Source organism: Dromaius novaehollandiae, chromosome 8 (assembly GCF_036370855.1).
Source record: "Dromaius novaehollandiae isolate bDroNov1 chromosome 8, bDroNov1.hap1, whole genome shotgun sequence".
Lineage (NCBI taxonomy): Eukaryota > Metazoa > Chordata > Aves > Casuariiformes > Dromaiidae > Dromaius > Dromaius novaehollandiae.
Window position 1 is genome coordinate 19,538,134 of NC_088105.1, and position 12,372 is coordinate 19,550,505.

Genomic DNA, 12,372 nt, shown 5'->3' on the forward strand with positions numbered 1-12,372 from the left:
GGAGCTAGGATGAAAGTCTCCCCTCCACTCTACTGGGAAGGTTCCTGGCCAGGATGGGTCTTCCTGCTCTCGAAGTGAGAGTGATGATAACACAACTCTTCACAAACTTCCCCATGTCCAAAATAGGTCTATTCTCTTCAAGAGCATTCAGCAAAGCACATTTATACTACTTGCCATGGAAGTGGTCTTTTGAGAGCACATGGTAATACAGAAAAATTGATTTCATAATCTGAGAAGAGTTTCATTGTGTATTATCTTTGAGTGAAGTGCATCCAGATAACACCTCTCCAAGAACCTTTGTATTATTTCTATGCAACTAATTACATGTTTGTTAGGGGAGGCTACACTGTAGCATTTATACTAGCCAGGGAGGAACACAGCTTGCTAGACTATATATTAATTGATTGGCTTTGTTATTTCAGACAGAGAGAAAGCATCAGTCCTAACGTATTGCTTTAAACCGCTGTTACAGTACAGAATAGAAATATCTATGCTCTTCAACACTGCAAGACGAAAGATTTGTTATGTACGATTGACTCACGGTTACTGATTTTACCAACATCAGTGTGTTTTCCTCACCACATTAGAGTGCCTTTTAGTGTTAAAATGACTAGCAGCCATTTTCCTGAATAGATGTATGCTTGTTTCCATTTAAAAAAAGAATAGTAGCTCTATGGCAATTTGTCTACTTGAGAGTTTAATAGTGATTACATATTAATTTTGCCTTTAAGTCCATGAAAAGTCTTCTAGCTAGTCACATTGTTTCAGTGGAATTAATTATCTGCAGAGTAGCACATTAGAATTAATTATTTTTCTAAATTTCATTTTACCAAAAATAAGTATTGTTAATTGTTCAGAATGACTTATAAAACAGAAAGCTCAACATATTAATAGTGAGGATAAAGTTATCTATGTACCATGTAATTTGGCATGAATAATTACTATTAGCACAATGAAAACTGCAATTAGGAATCATCACATAGTTATAGTAGTTCACCCTATCCCCACTTCCCATTGTTTCATTTATTTTTTTTTAGGCTGGAGAACAAACAAGAGAAAAGACAAGCCAGAAAGAGGAGGAAAAGAATCTAAGGTAAACAAGAGTAATTTATTTCAAGAATAGAAAACTGGTGATTGACACAAAGGGGAATATACTGCTTTTCTTTATGTTGTTATAGAAGATGAGGGCAAAGAGAGAAGATTCCTGAAGAGGGAATAATCTACACTGACATTCACTTCTGCTTAAACCATGGAAATGTCTTTATTTTTATGGCTTGCACTTGTGTATAAATTAGAATCATTAAGACTCAGATTTTGAAAGGGAAGCAGGAAATGCTTATGTGATGGCTTCTTGCAAACACACACACTGTACAAAACCCATGAATGCACAGAGATGAACTTAAAAATAAAAGGGATAGATTTTGCACTCAGTCATTTAAAAGCATGGGGTAAAGGACTTTTTATAGAACAAAACTCTGGTGACTTACAGTAGGATATGAAGAAACTAGTTTAAATGCTATGGTCTGCAGCATAATGCCAAAAGAAAGGGGATCCCTTCACAAGTTTGTTTCAGTTTTACATACGAAAACTGAAACTCTGTCCTCCTCTGCTTGAACAAGAAATTCTAGCCGTTGTGCTGCTCAGTCAGCGTTCCTCTAATTAGATTTTGGCACAGTCATTCATAGTCAGGACTGCAATATACACCCAGTTAAAGAAGGTAGGATGACTAGCTCTGTTGAGTATGAAAGCTGTTAACACCAGTATCTAGATGTATTGATCAGAATCAAAGTATAATTTAACACCACAAGAAGATATATCATGATGCTTTTTTCTTGCATCTTATTCAGACAGAAAACCACAATTTCAGAACTTGCTAGAGACTGTTCAGGTTCTCTACTAAGTAAAGACCATGCAGTACCACCCACCCGTTTCATTTGTCAATAAGAATGTAAGGAATATAAAAAATGTGCTTATATTAAAAAAAAAAAAAAAACTACTTCAGTAAATGAAATGGAAAAATACCTTTTGAAATTAAACTTTCTGTTGTAGAAGACAAAGTATTCCAGCTCTGTGTATGTTGTGTACTTAACAAACATAAGGTACAGATCAATAAAATACAGTAATTGTCCATCAAAAATAAGAAAAGAGACCTAAAAGCTGTTCAATGAAGCACAGAAAGACCTATCTTTTGCTTTTGAAAGTCACAGAGAAAAATAGGTACTTCAAAATAGTAGAACAAATGGATTAGGTTATGCAAGAGACTGACAAATCCAAAACTGAATTGTCTAGCATATACTACTAAGAGGAGATATGACGATTCATTTAGGATCAACCTATCACATATTAGCAGGTGGCCGATGATTAATACAGCCAAGAAAAATGAATATAGCCTTCAAAATATTATTCAGGAACCACTTACATATCTTCCCTACTCAGGTGTACTGTGATAGAAATGAGGGGCATAAGCCATGGAACAGTATCTTTTATTGTAAGCAAAACAGAATTAAAAAATGGCTTATGTTCACAAAACTTACAGCTTGGAGGGAAGGAAGAGCTGAGTTTACACTTAGTTCAGTTATTACTGAAATAGTCTACATTACTAAAACATGAACAATTAATGCAAAGTGTATATACTCAGCCAGCTTTCTAGCCCTGAATACATCTAAGATATCTATATATTTACAGATAAGACTATAACCAGATCTTCTAATTCAGTAAATTTACTGTTATTAGAAGTAGCAGGCATTACATGCTATGAAGTAGAGCACTCAGGGCTACCAAAGCAAGCTGCTAGTGACTTCTCCAAACTATGCTGGGCCCCCTGTCACAATCTCCTGTCATCATATGGTGGCTACACCAGGGGAGGACTGTGGTACCCTGCTGTGTGACATTTAAAGTTCTCTTCCCCCCCCCCCCCCCCCCCCGTTCTTCTTTTGCTTTTCCTGGCTCTGAAATGTGATCATAAAAATACAACATAGCTCTGCAGCATTAACTGCCTTTCAGTGTGGCTCTTAAACCCTTCAGAAAGGGGTTTATAGTTAGCTGCTGAGGTGACATCCACATTACCTGCTGACAGGCACAGCCCTTTAGCAATTTGGAAAAGTAGGGCCTCCTTGTTCTTGTGTAAGGGATCCCTTCACTGGAGAATAGTTTGTCCCAGGATCCCTCAGATTCTTCAGAGCCATATACTGTGCTCTCTGAGCAACATAAATGTCATTTTTTTCTGGATAAGAGACTATATATATGTTATCATAACAGAACTGATCATTTGAGGATTTCTGTAAATCAAAATTCTTCTGGCCTGCTACTACCTGTCTAGAAAACAGCTAGTCATACTGCCTTAAATTGCCTGAGAAAAGTGACCTAGAACACCTCTTTGCATTCTGGGCTGAAGAATCAAGCTATTTCTAACTTCCTCTAGACACTTCTTCTAAAACAGAGGAGTCTCAAATCATACTCTCAGAGAGGATTTTTACTTTGGAGTTAAAGTGTTACCGATATATGGAAATTCTTGTAAAGGGCAGTCTACATATGGAGTTTCTTCAAGCAGCCAGACCCTAAATCCTCATTCTTACACTGTGATTATCAAAACATATCAATCTAATATATACACCCTGTCCTTTCTGAAGCACATAGAAAGTCAGAGCAGCAGGTATTTACTGTGTGACTGCACTGGGAATTCTGCCATATTCCTGAGAAATGACTGTTCTGCTTACAGGAGAGCTCATGCATACAGCCTGCGTGTAGAAGAGGCAATCAAATACTGAGAAAGTGGCTGCTTTCTCCCTCAAACAGCAATCCTCTACTCTCCTATGTAGAGTAAAAGCTGTTCTGTTTTCCTTTGCCCTCTATAAACAGACAAGAGCATATGGCTCATAGTCTTCAATCTTCTAGTGAATGTTATTTCTCAGTTTGAAAACAATCCCCAAGAAATAGCAAATAAAGCTCTGCTGAATGATTTAATTTTTAACATTTGGGGCTTGTGTTTTTTTGTGTGAGACAGTGTGAAAATCAAAAAAGGGCTGTCTAGAAACATGCAATTAAAAATGTCTTTGATATGAAAGGATCCTTTACTATATTATACAGTTTAAATGAATGGCAATACACTAGCTTTAGTTCTGTAGAGTATATTGAGGAGTTGCTTTCCACTCCACCAGGATGACAATGCCCAGCAGGTAGGCAGTCTTACAGTTTTCTTTGTAGTCACTTATAAACTCTGAACGATATGAAAAAAATCACTTTGGTTGTGGAAAAAATTGTCTAAAATTTGTTACTGAACACAGAAACTGATACGAGAGGGATATGATGTTCAAAAATGTGCTGCTCCTTAACTTTAATTTCTGTGTTACTCTACTAAGTATTGAAACAGAAGGAGGTTGTGTAAGGATAAAAATATATGATCAAAAGTCTAAGAACAATAAACAAATTTAATAGAAGATATAAGCAGTTCTAATATCAACCCTTAAGCAAACATTTCAACTTACTATAAATTGAAATGCAGTTAAGTGGGTTGTGAAACTAAACAATAATGTAAGAGATCATAACATTTCTAGTGAGCTCCATTCATTAAAAAGAGACCATCTAAAAGAGGCTTGCCTGGTGGGGGGAAATATTTTGCAAGATTTTCTTTACTATATGAGGTCCAAATTCATGCCTGTCATAGCCTTCTTTGAGCTGATTTGCACTAGGCAAAAATCAAAGTCCTTAAGAAATAAAAAAGTATGATACTGAGTAAAGGTGTCATTAGATTCATTTTTACACCCAAGCTCACACTTAGAACTATATCAATGCTATCCTTAAAAAAACCTTCTCATTGAAAGGCATCCTGCAGAAAACTACTTCCAGAACTCCAGGAGTTACGGAACCTGTAAGCAACACCTGCTGACCCAGCTTGGCGGATGAGACATAAAAGCAGTGATGTACAAATGCACAGCTAATGTTCTTGCTGCAGAATTAGTGTTAAGCAAATGCATACAGTTTAACTAGTTCATATTACTGCGGGTTTAGTCTTGCTAATAATTCAGTAGGCTGTTTAAATTGCTAGAGCTCAGTGTAGTCTTCCTCAGTGCTCAAGGTCCCTTTAGCCCTCAACCATCTACCCTCACGCCTGTCCACTGAGCTTCACTGAGCTACTGAATAATGAAGGGGAGGAGAGAGTGTTGTTTTTTGTTGCTGATGCTGATTTTTTTTTTTTTTTTAAGTGAGGTGACTTAGGGATGATGCTCCACTTCAACTTATTATACATTGACAGATTGGAAATGCCAGTCAAAATCATTTGAGCCTTTTCTGTAAATCAAAATCAGCTCCATTAGAAACAGCAGTAAGTCTACTGAGACTGGCTACTGGTGAACCACCTAATCTCAGGGCTACACTTTCAAGCTCTGTGTTACGAAACTTGATTCAGATATACAACGATGACTAGAGTTTTCATGTGAAATGTTTGTTTTTTTCCCCCCGAGTTTAAATGAAAAAAAAATAAAATAGAAAACATGCATGGTATTTCTCTCAGAATAAAAAGGTTTGAAACAGTTCAGTCAATGATTATGCCATTTCAGAAATCAACAACAATCGCAAGCAGAAGTTATGAAATGCATCACTCTTACTTAGCCCTTGATCTTCTCACATCTCACTATGGCATAAAAGAAGGAACTTTTTCCAAAAGTGTAATGCTGTGTTCAGTTGCTTTACTTGCCTGTAAACAGCTGCACTAAAGGAGGACCTGCAGCACAGAGCAGTGGTGAGCATTCACCTAAGCATTCTTATCTTAAATACTTAATAGAGCAGAGAATATGCACAACCCAGTTCAAGAACATGCACCTTTCCAAAGAAAGTAGAATTCTGTGCAGTCATGTAGAATTTGCTAAATTCTTTGTCACATCAGTAGAATTATCTCCTTCTGACATGAACACATATCCAGAATATTGTAGCGTAATGTTTCCTCTTCAAGTGAGATTAATACCAGTACTTTAAATTTCAGAGCCTCACAAAACAATAAAATGTCAAGAATGAAAAAGATTAACTTTCCTCATTAATATCTATTCTGATTTAAAAAGCTTCATACAAACAGGACACAAACAAAACTGCAAAGGAAACAATACAGATTATGTGAGGAATATTTTTGTTGGGCATGGTTTGGATCAAAGATTGAGCCTCAAATTCAATAGGAGTGTTGCCTTGGCCTTAATTTGACTGACTTTGGATGACTACTGTAATAATATGAAATTCTAAAAAAAAAAAAAAAAAAAAAACAAAAAAAAAAACAAAAAAAAAAACCCTGTGTTTTTAGAACTTCTACTTAATGTGTATTTGTACAGCATCTACAACAGTCTAGCTGTGGTAAATAGGCAGCACTTCATTATAAAAACATTAGGAGTGATAGTTATGCATTAGAAAACGGCATTGAAGAACAGTACAGTTGTGAGGAGAACAGCTGGATGCTCCTGGAAGCCTAGTAATGATGACTGCGTTCCTAAGTCAACCCAACGCACATGAACCCAGTCTTTAATCACACAATGTTTGCTTCACTGTAATTTGCGTGAATGCATATGCTATACTACACTTGGGATACAGTATTAGCTTAAAAAAGCAGCTTATCTACACAAACACATAGATAAAAACCCTGCAAAATTGCTATAAAATTTCAAAATATCCCCTGAGAAGAGCAAAGTACCAGACATCTTCAACTGGGGTAGACATTCAGCAGACAAGATTCATCCTTGCTTAACAATCTTGATCCTTTTAAGAGTTTCAGTAAAGAATGAGTTCTTGCTTGCATTAGAAATGATTCTTCTAAAATGTTGGAAATTAAGCCAGGTTGTGGAATGCACTGGATACATGGCTATATGAGCATGCTTCTTTATTTGAACCCTTATTTCTTTTTAAAAAGAAGTAAAGAGGTAACATATACCTGGGACTCCAAAAAGGCCTTACAAGAATTAAAAGCTTATATGAGAACAGTGGATTTCTAGAACAAAGGAAAAGCTTGATAATTAAGAAAAGGGAAACAAAGCAGAGAACATCTAAGTAATGTTTTATTGTACATTATTACAAGATTAATTTTAAATAGAGTTTAAATATATTACGTATTTGCAAAAATACAGATTGAAAAAGATGTGTGACACCATTTGCCTGACCTTTATATACTGACAGTAACTGCCATATTTTATCATAATTTTAGATAGGCATAAGAGAATAGTGAGGAACCCAAGGAAGAGAACAACAAAAAAAAGCTAAAAAAAAAAAAAGAAAAGCGTCTTTCCATCAAGGTATGTTTACCTAGTAGAGTGATTCTTGTTTCCCTACTGGGTATTTAAACAATGGTATTTGAAGAGCCAGTTGGTCTAACCCATGAGTCGTAAGTCAGAAAACAATTATCTCTGACCCAAACAACTGCTTTCTAGTGAGGTGTTAGAGAACAACTGAGAAATTTTACTGTCGTTTGGCCAAATCAACAGCTATAAATGTGACAGGTTTAGAAAGATACACCAGAAAAATAGCATGCAATCTGTTTCCTTTAATACAAGATATGTCTGCCTTTTTTCTGCTGTGTGCTCTTTAGAGATACACATGACATTCTTGTTTTGTTATTTTGTGCTACTTTTTATATGAAATCAAACAGATAGTTAAATGATAACTTCTGAGAAAGAACCAGCAAGAGAATCAAAAAAATCATCCTACTTAAATGTCTTTATTTCACTGGGAATTGCTTGTAGTGGCAAGGTATTCTAAAAGGTCAGTACATGCACCATTCAATTCTTCCCTCTCTACACTGCAGATGCTCTTCCAGGCTAATACTCTGTATCTCCTAAATCTGCCTTTAGAAAACAGAATAATTTTAATTGAGAAAAGGAAACAATTGTGAAAATAGTTGTATAAATAAAGTAGAAATATTTTTTAAAAAATACAACAAGAAAGTTTCCATGGTATTGTTGGTGATGACGGCACTGAAATGACACTTGTGTGTTTTGGTTTTTACCTTGTTGAAGTTGCACTCTTTTTTATGTTTACTCTCCATTAATATTCTTGCTCTTTTAATGAATATTCATGAAGACAGTGGGTGGAACTGTAGTTGTACATTTTGTCTTTAACAATGGACAGCAGAGGTAGATAAGTAAGGTAGGTACCCTTAGGTAAGGGTATAAGAGAGAGACATACTTACTGAATTTTCCTTGTATGACATTTGGGGGGGGGGGGGCAGGAGGGGGGAAGGGAGGGAGGGAGGTAGCCACACAGCCTGTGGGCAAGGACAGTCTCAATTTAATTTAATGCTATGTAAAAAAGTTCCTTCAGGATATGAAAAAGTTTGTTAGGATTAAGTTACTTCAGGATTCTCTTTCACTATATGGTGGAGGAATTGCTTACGCTATTTTTGTGAGCATTCGCATTAACAACCTAGTGCTACGTTACGCGTTCCCACACGGAGGCACAATCGATACGAACTAGACAACCAATCACACACAACGTCAACAACCTGCTCACAAGCAAGCAGCGAGAGCTAAAGCAACGTTTGCACACATTCTGCAAACTTTTAAAAAAACTGATAGGTCGAGATAGATTCATCTGCTCTTAACTGGCTAATAGATGACGTCTTACACCACAGGTAGCATTTTAATCTCTTAAATTTCAGTGCTGTGGTGATATGAAGTATTTAGGAGAATGCAAAGAACTAAAATTGCCCATATCATTTTATTTATTATAATATAAAGGTATATATTTTTATTTAAGAAGGAGAGAGAGAAGGACAGGCAAGAAAGATAGATCTGATTCACCAGTACCAGTAAAGATTTTCTTTGGGTCTTATTTTATCCCATCATTTGTTCATTTGTCACTATACTAAATTCTCTGTTTTACTTCTTAAAGTTTGTTGTACTATACATGCAGCAACAAAATATCATGGACCTAAATAATAAGAACTAAATAAAAACTACCAGTATGTAGATATACATCAAGTATGTATTCCAGCCCTTTTCTAAACAGCTGATTTTGATCTGTCCTTAACAAATCCTGAAAGAAAGATCTCTTTCCTTTTCAGTCCTGGACAGGCTTTGGCTATTTGATCACCAAAATTTAGGAGAGATTGAAAGAGACATTGTAATGAGGAATTTCACAATGGCTGTTTGCCAAGAAATCAATCGCGTCATGTCTTTCAAAGTCTATCACTAACCTCATTAAGCTAGTGAAAAACGGAGCTGTGACTTCCTCAACCTCATTCCCTGCAGGCATCTGGTGCCCTGGAGGGCTAATAGTGAGGAACACGGACTCTGCACCCAGCAGGCGTGTGATGAGAGGTCACTGGCTAGGGCCGGGGGCACTGCAGAACTAATGAGGGTCACAAAGAGACAAGGACCATACAGGTAATACCCCCGAAAGACTTAGGTTATTTGCATGTAAGCCTGCTATGGAAGAACAAGTGAACTTAAGAAAATGCTAACTTCACCTTTCAGGCTCTCCACCTCTGCTTAGCTGCCAGTTACTGCCATGATGACTCATCCTAATGAGTCGCAAATGACTATTAGTAGGTGCCCTGAATCAGCATAGCAACAGGCAAACAGACTGGCAGAAGCCTTTGTTCAAGGCACAGGCACTCGGGAAAACCAGAAAACCCAAAGGGTGGGCTAAAAAGGACTGTTATGCATATGGAGCATTATAATAGAGTCCTTTTGACCTGGCTGCTGTAAACAGGCATAAATGAGGCTTGCTCCTGCCTCTCCGTTTGACATGCCACCGATCACTTCTTGCCGCCGCCCCCCCCACCTCCGATCACATAGACATGGCTTCCCTTCAAAATCTTACGCATGGTATCAACACTTCCAAGAGGGGTAACAAAATTTATTTGCTAATAACAACATTAAATGTACAAACTAAAGAGGAAATATTCAAACAATTGATACATACCAACAAAATCTCAAAGACTGACTTTCCTGAATTGTATGGCATCAGATGCATGCTATAATTTTTTCAGCTCTTTGAACCAGAAGATTTTTCAATATATATATTATTAAATATCTGTTAACTCGCCAACTCTTTATCTTCTGGAGAAGTTCCCTAACCTCCAATGCCTTAGTAATTTTTCTTACAGATGAAGTAGTAATGAGTTAAGATTTAGTGTTTTGATTAAAGACTTTCCAAGATGAAAAAGGGGTTTTTTTTGTGGTTTTAATGTTCATTCAGTATGACATTCACTCCTGTACAGAGGTCCAGCACAAGGTCAATGTTCTGCTTAAGACACACTTAATCCCACAGGGCTCTCCTTGCATAAATCAGCTTGTTCTCCACATTTTGCAGCACTAAATCATGAGTGAACACTTAGTAACAAGAGTTAGAATTAGACCACCAGTTCACTTAATCAAGGCATCTAAACAGCAGTCAGAGAAATATTACCATATTACCAACCTATAACATATCTGACATATCTTGAATCATAGTGATGATTCAAAGGTAACAAGTACATACTCCCTGAGCCACAAATTCCTGATAGGCTTCAAATCATTCTGAATGTAGGTAATCAAGATAATAAAAATCTGTGCTTTTTAATGTGCTTCTATCCTGAGAAGAAAATGATAGGTTCAATATGGTTCAGAAAAATTCTCATAAAAAAATCTTTCAATGGGAGTATTTCCTGTTTAGGATAATTATTATTATTATTATATTTTACTCAGAGTAGAATATGTAAGCATTCCTTTAAGATACATTCAAAAAACCACATCTATGAGGAAGCACTGTATAAGAGATTACACAATGTTAGTCCCACAAAATGAAATGCTACATATTAAAGAAAAATACCATGTGAGAGATACACACTTTGCTGTTTAGTGGATTTAATTAACTTGGGCGTCATGTTCTGACCAGTCCAGTCATGATGCAGTATTTCACAGGAGAAGGACATAGGCATCAGTACAGGTCCTTCCTGTACTGGCAGAAGAAGAGCTTCCAAATGAAACAGGAAGGAAAATCCAGGGATGAGAAGATTTAGGATATAAGCTTTATGTCAAGAATATGAAACCTTGTCATGGGAAAGGAGTTACATGACTCTGGTAACCTGTCTATCATAAATACAGATTAAAGCAAATTATCCAACAGATACATGTTAACCCCAAAATCCACACTGTCAGGGATAGAATTTCATTTTCTCAGCATATGCACACCAAGAAAACATTGACAAGTAGCCTAAAACTTAAGGCTAAATCTTAAGCATTTTAAAATGCTGGAAGTTTTAAATTCTCTCTCTCTCTTTTTTTTTTTTTTTTTTTTTTTTGGTAGTTATTCAATAACCAGCATGCTTTGTTTTCCAGTTCAAAAACAAGCTGGTGCTGCAACTCTATTCACATTATTTCTAGTTAGCTGAGTCATGGGATTTTAAAAATTAAAAGAAGGAATTTATATGAGGAAAGTTTTTATTTCTTTCTCTCTCTCCTCCTGCCAAATAAACATGAAATAACCCAGAAATTGCAACACAAAAATGTTTTTAATAAATATAATTGTAGCTACAGGAATTATTGAGATTAAGATGTCTAAAATAGCCAAGGTAGAGAATCAGAGACTTTGTTTTACCTCCCTATGAAGCTAAAAGCTGAACTCTCTTTCATTTCACGGTATTAGGAATAAACCCACAAGAAGTATTCAAGAATGCTATCTAGAATGCTGTAGGATCCCAGGGTCTTTATTGCTGTTGTTATAGTTATTTAGTTTTTATTTTCTTTAGTGCAGTCTTCAGAACTTCAGTCATAGTAAATTATCGGCATATATGATATACTGTACAACACAGAGGAACATACTTCAAAAGACTTAGGTGGAGCTCAAGAAAAGATTTAAGCATCTGCAGAGATATTTAGGTGAAAACTGGGAGCCTAGTTCCCAAATTATCCTGAAATCTGTACTCAAGTTTCACTTAACACTGAAGATACTCGTACTACAAAGAAACATCAGTTTTTCACTGTACGGTTCCCCAAAGATTTGAATACTTAAATGTAATTCAGTTTCAGCAGCATTACTCAGCAGGTTTTTAACATATATGCCTAGCTTGAATTCATTTTGATATCCCTGTTCAAAAGGATAATGAAAGGATTACGAAAGGATTACATAGCATTTCTGTACATTTCCAAGATTAGAAACTATTTTTTCCCTTCCCTGAACACTAGGCCTTTATCTTTTTGTTCTACCAGTACTAGGCTTGTAAAACAAGCAATCACTATTTTCATTTAAACACCCACTAACACACTGGAAGACTGCTATATCCACCTTGCCTGAAGACTTATCTTTTCTACGCTGAAGAAATGAAATTCTGTCAATTTCTCTTCTTAAGCCACGTTTTTGAAAACACTTTTTCATCTTCTTGGTTTGGGTTTTTTTTTTTTCTCATTAATTTGTCTGTAT

At 36.1% G+C, this 12,372-nt stretch overlaps 2 long non-coding RNA genes across 12 annotated transcripts in view; one reads left to right on the top strand and one right to left on the bottom strand.

Moving 5' to 3' along the window:
- Positions 1-12,372, top strand: part of LOC112989847 (uncharacterized) — a 201,300-nt gene that overhangs the window by 79,453 nt on the left and 109,475 nt on the right. For 5 of the 7 annotated variants that reach the window (XR_010390180.1, XR_010390177.1, XR_010390175.1 and 2 more), the window contains exon 3: positions 1,038-1,093. This is a non-coding gene — a long non-coding RNA (uncharacterized LOC112989847). Of the gene's footprint in view, positions 1-1,037; positions 1,094-3,718; positions 3,975-9,218; positions 9,687-12,372 lie in introns of those variants that run through there. The other 2 variants (XR_010390178.1, XR_010390179.1) reach the window with 2 other exon arrangements.
- Positions 1-12,372, bottom strand: part of LOC112989846 (uncharacterized) — a 385,773-nt gene that overhangs the window by 22,449 nt on the left and 350,952 nt on the right. The window lies entirely within an intron of this gene.